This window comes from Neolamprologus brichardi, chromosome 15 (genome assembly GCF_056152115.1).
Source record: "Neolamprologus brichardi isolate AB-2024 chromosome 15, ASM5615211v1, whole genome shotgun sequence".
Lineage (NCBI taxonomy): Eukaryota > Metazoa > Chordata > Actinopteri > Cichliformes > Cichlidae > Neolamprologus > Neolamprologus brichardi.
In genome coordinates this window covers 10,389,242-10,394,823 of record NC_142118.1, presented here as the reverse complement: position 1 = coordinate 10,394,823, position 5,582 = coordinate 10,389,242, and the positions used below count along the sequence as shown (strand labels likewise).

General features: G+C 41.7%; 1 long non-coding RNA gene across 1 annotated transcript; it reads right to left on the bottom strand.

Moving 5' to 3' along the window:
• Nucleotides 1-1,644: 1,644 nt before the first annotated feature.
• Nucleotides 1,645-5,582, bottom strand: LOC148098414 (uncharacterized). The gene is made up of 2 exons (XR_015720696.1): nucleotides 5,271-5,582; nucleotides 1,645-4,021 (listed from the first exon to the last, which is right to left on the bottom strand). It is a non-coding gene; the product is annotated as an uncharacterized LOC148098414 (long non-coding RNA).

The following is a 5,582-nucleotide window of genomic DNA, read 5'->3' as shown; positions in this document are numbered from 1 at the left end:
GCAAAACCACCTTTTTTTCTTTAATAATGTGTGGAACTGATTCAAGAAGAGGATATAAGCTATAAGAAAGGGACATACAGTATGAGAGGAATGCTTGCTTTTCTTGTGGCCTGCTGTTGGTCAGAGGCTCTTTAAATTTTTCTTGTCTACATACATTGACAGACTGTTTCTTGTTACAAAGCCCACTGGAGGTGCCGCTGTACAATGCACGTTATTAAGTCAGGCCATCCTGTTACAATTTCCCTCTTTTCATTAACATGTGCTTGTATTAGGTGATTATAAGGCAGAAATAACTCTGAAAATACCTACAAACACATACAGTCTCACCAACGGTATCAGGCTTATCAGGTTTTGTGGATATGCCCCTGATCCCCTCTCATCCATCGCTCTGGTAGAAAAGACATTCAGCTCTTTGTTGTTGGCTTTAAGGGACGTAACAAGAGCCTGCTGAGGTGACGGCTCTGAAACACAAAGGACCTCTGTGTGTGTATGTGTGAGTGTGTGTGAGTGTGTTTTTGTGAACTTGAATGAGGCAGACTAAGAAAATGTCTCTCTGTCCTGATTCCAGATGTTCTTCTCTTCTTCTTCTTTTGACTGCTCCCTTTAGGGGTCATTGCAGTGGTTCATCTGCTGCAGTCTCACCTGATCATGTATGTGACACCAACCCTCTGCTTGTCCTTCACTGCATTCATGCATCCGCTCTTTGGTCTTCTGTGGTCTTTTCCTCATTTCTGGCAGCTTCATCTTCAACATCCTTCGTCCATTATATCCATTAATCCTCCTGTGCACATGTCTAAACTGTCTCCACCTTGCCTCTCTAATGTTTGCTTATTAGTAAGAGTTCCTGATGTTCCACCCCGAGGAAATAGGTTTTTCTTAAAACCCAGAAGAATAGGCGTGTTTAGCTGTGCCCACTGTGGCCACCACACTGGTGTGACTGTTGCCAACAAGTGGTTAAACCCCATTTTAATCACTGCAAGTATCACAAGTTCTCAGTATATTTCCACTCATTTTCCCTGTAAGTAGCACAATTGCAACCATGACTGGCTCCTACCGACATAGAGCAGGGCTTGTTCCCAAAGCAGCTCACATGTACATCTATAAGTAGGTCAGCCTTCACCACGACTTGTTAGCAGTTCAATGGAAATGTGGCTTTCTGAAGTGTTTGTCAATTTGGCTGATTTGAAACAGCATGAATCTCCAGCTGTTAGAGAACAATATGTTATTTCCCTGCAGAAAGTAACTAACCAAAACCTTAAAAAAAAAAAGCAGAAAGCAAAACAAATATCTGTTTAAATCACGAGATATGATTTAAGCACATGCTCGGGGGATTTTCTCTACTTTGTGAACTGAAGTGATTGACAAACCAGGTGAAACTGCAGTGGAAATTTATGAAATACCAGTATTCCTTCAAATATTTGTTTTGCTGATAATGTTCCCTCAGCTTGTGTAAATGATGGGTCATTTCCTTTCCTCGCATATTGTCCAGGTTGTGCACTTGTTGCCTCCTGAGAAAATGGCTAAAAACAAGTATGCTGACATCTAGTGAGCACATAAAGCATTACCTTCTTTTCATTTACATAGCAGAAAGTTGTTTTTCTTCAGATCAGGACTCTGAAATTTGCAGGATACACAAAAAAGACCTTGTGTTGAGTTCTACTGATTTATTAGCACACACGAATACACTGAACAGTACAAAATAATGCATTTTCAGAGGTGCTTAGTTGTGTATTTAGAATGCTTCGGGTAAACCTTAACGATCCATGACACCACAGCTCAGTTTTACTACTTATAAATTTAAAAAATATAATAATAATAACACAGAAGCACTCTAGTGGCATGCAAATAATCTCCTCTGGCCTTTTGTGACATCAAAAGGACCTAGTTAAATAAATAAAGGATATGATGATGGGCTTAAACATACACAGTTCTCATTACAAACTCAGATAATCAGCAGTATTTGAGACATTTTATGCCATTAGTCCAGAAACACTAACAAGAAAGCTAAACGAGTAAAGCTTCGGCAATAATAAAGCATAACAACAGCACATTATTTAAAATCACCCTACGGAGATTTGAATCTTTGCCATGCGGTTAACAGACATAAATAAGCACACTTCTTGAACTGCAAAGCTCATCTATATCTGCATTTCAGAAGCCTCTCACCTTTACGTATAAGCTTATCTAAAAAAAGACAGAAGATCTTTGAGGGATTGCTGCATAACTGCACCTCCTCTGCGACCTGTTCACGCGCTAAACTGCTTTAGCCAGGTGATTATGACACAGTCATCTTCACAATTACAGTTTAACTGCTCAGTTTTATTCCCTGTAGGCGATACATTCATATGCTGTCAAAGTGTTTTTTCCATTGAAATTTACTGTGCGCAGAAGATACCCGCCCCCACTCCCAGAAAAGGAGTCTACCTATGTTAAGAGACCGTAGTGGTCATTCATCTACATTCACTTTGATTTACAGTGGGGTGCAAATGGGAGAGATCCGGGTGGATTCACATGTCTGTCCAGGTGGTACCCAGGGTGGCTGTCCTGGTTCCTATGCCTGACACCAACACAGCAGTGCTGTGTGTCAATCCAGCCAGACGTCCCCCAGTCCAGCTCACATCACAGGCTGGTAGCACGCCACGTCATTGGCTACTAATCTCATTCAGCATGCAATATGTACATGATTATATACAAAATATGTACACACAACAAAAAAGTGCAAAACAGCATTGCTCGCATCTCAAAGGCTTCACATTTCTTATGTTTCTGTTAAAGCATTTTTCTTTGTGCTCTTCTGAGCAGCCGACTGTGAGCAGGCAGATTTTCTTCACTTCTCTGGCATTTCGATAGAGCGGAAAGAGATATCAGAAACCCACGCTGTCAACTCTCGACAAGAATTGAGAGTGAAAGCAGACTTCAGTTACCCTGATTTAAATATGCTTCTAATTTGATCTCTCTGTTACACAAAAAATCCATGAAGCACAAACAGGCCAAGACATCACAACGCTGACTTTCCTCCTCCAGAAAGAAGAGGGAGCTGGGGTCTCTGTGTTACATCACAGAGTTTGCCAAAATGTCACAGATAAAGCAAGGAATGATTAAAAGATTGAGGATTTTGGAAGAGATTTCTTTAGGCTTGGCTAAGCTGTATTTAGTGTCTTTGAAGACCGCTGATGCATTTTGCTAAGTGCTTTAGCCTGTGAATCTGTTTCAAAGGCCAGCTCTGACTGAATACTCCCACAGTAAGGCACCAAACATGGGCTGGGACTGTGGCTCAAGTGCAGCATCGACAACGTCAACATCAACATCAAACATCAACGTCAACATCAAAAGCTGCCTCTGTGTTACTGCATATAGGTTGGAAAAAAAAATGCACGATACTTGAAGTAAGAGGGATTTTTTAAAATATATGTTTTTCTGCTTTTTAACTGCACTGTCTGAGCCTTAAGGCAACAATCTTGTTAGCTCAAATACCACAACATTATAACAAATTAAATATTGAACTTTAACCACATGAAGGGAATAATTAGTAGGGATGCACACAAGAAAAAATACAGAACAGAAACATACAATGTGGTAACATCACTTCAATCGGTAGTTTGAGTTTTTGGGAAATAGCCTTATTTATTATTTATCCCATCATTTTCCCTTGTTTCTGCTTATTGTGAATTTTGAGCCAGCAGCAGAGCCTGGAAACAAAATTCATCAACATCCCTAAACCTCACAAAACTGGAAAGTGTATAAATCACTGTGAGGTTTAGAGGTGTTAGACCGTTTCTTAACTACAAAAACAAACTTGCTGGAGTCCACATTTAATAAGTGTATTTCCCAAAAGAAAAAAGAAAGGTCTGTGTGTTCTCCATCCATTTCATCTAAAGAGGTGATTTGAGGGCTTGTAGTGCAGTGTGAGTTGGCGTGAGCTGTAGCCGGACATGCCGATACCCACGAGACCCAGCAGGAAAGCCATGACCGGCGTAGCAGGGCCCTCCCGGCTCTGCATCACAGTCTGGGCTGCCTGGGTCTGAAAGAGAGAGCAGGGGTCACCACCACCACTCAGCAGCTGCGACAACCTCCACCACCGGGCACCACCATCATCGCCAGGGACGGTGATCCTCCTGGCTCTGGCTGCGGTTGAATCAGTGAACAGATGGCCCTGGTCGCGCACCTGCTTCAGCCCAGCAATCGTCTTACCATAAGGGAACAGCCGCGCTAGAATCTCCACTTTTGTGAATATTAAGTATTTGTTCAAGCACCCCATACAGCTGACGCCGGTGTTTCAGTCCTCTGTAGGGGGTTTTGGAGGGGTCTCAGAATTTAGTGCCAATCCAACACATGCCCTGAAGTCAGACACAGATTCAGTTACTTTCTGAGCTCAACACTGGTGTGCCAGGCACTATCCAGTGAAAACTAGGAGTCTCCAAATGTGTTTATTTTATTTAATTTTTTAAATGGAGAGATCAAGCGTTATATTATGAACAGTTTTTTATTTAAATCTATTTTTAGATGTCTGAAAAATTGACTTACACAGCGCTAAAAACATGAATATTCTTCTTATTTAGGAGATAAAGCTATAAATAGTTAGCAAAGGAGTACAGCCTTTTGTTATATTGCTCATAAAAAATGAAGTTCTGTTTACACAAATCACAATCCTGTTTTATTGGAGTACGAGTTAAGCTCCTGAACATAAACTGGGATGAACTGAGACACAGTAATAATCATTTTTAAAACAAACACAAACCATACTGGAGGTTTCTAAAACCGATACAGTCCCATATACCCTCCAGGGTCGCATGCCATGCTTCTAGAGATCTAATTAGAGGGCATTAACCTGACCCCAGGAAGCGAAGGAATCTCTGACTCAAATCCATTTAAGACAGGCTGCTCTAATCCTCTATCCTCAATCCGACCATGACACACACTAAACCTGGCACTTTGAGCACAGCGATGACTTAGTGGAATCATTTTCAAAAAGGATTTGTGGTGGTGGCCAGTGCAATGCAATAACAGAAACCTCATTTTTACCTATGTTATGGAAAATTCTTTGCTCAAATGGCTGCAAAAAGAAATATTACTGAGGTGAAATTTGTCGTGGTTTCGTTTAAAATCTACAGCCTTTTGTTTTTCTTTTACTGAAGCACAGTTAAATTAGTAGGGCCTCGGCTCCAGAGCTCAACAGTTGTTTGTTGTTGGAGACGTTGCCTCCACTGCCACTGGAGATGTCCCCTGATGTCTACCCAAAGAAGAAAATTACCTCAAAGCGTCTTACGTACCTGGAGGTATCTAATATATCCAGGGGTCAGCCGAGGGATGCGAAAAAACATTGTTGTTGTTGTTCTCGCTGATGCTTCACAGGTGAGACTACAAAACCCCTCTGCGAGTTTCCCTCAGGACGTTCAGCCAGGCAACTGTTTCACTGGTTATCCCTCTGCTTCTTAGTGTTATGTGACTCTTTGCCCTCGGTTCTCTTCCCCAGCCTGAGTGTGGAAGCAACAGCAACTCTCCCCCGTGTCCAAAAATACACACACAAACACACCTCACCCACTCACTCAGACACACACCTGCACAGTGATGATCTCCCCTGA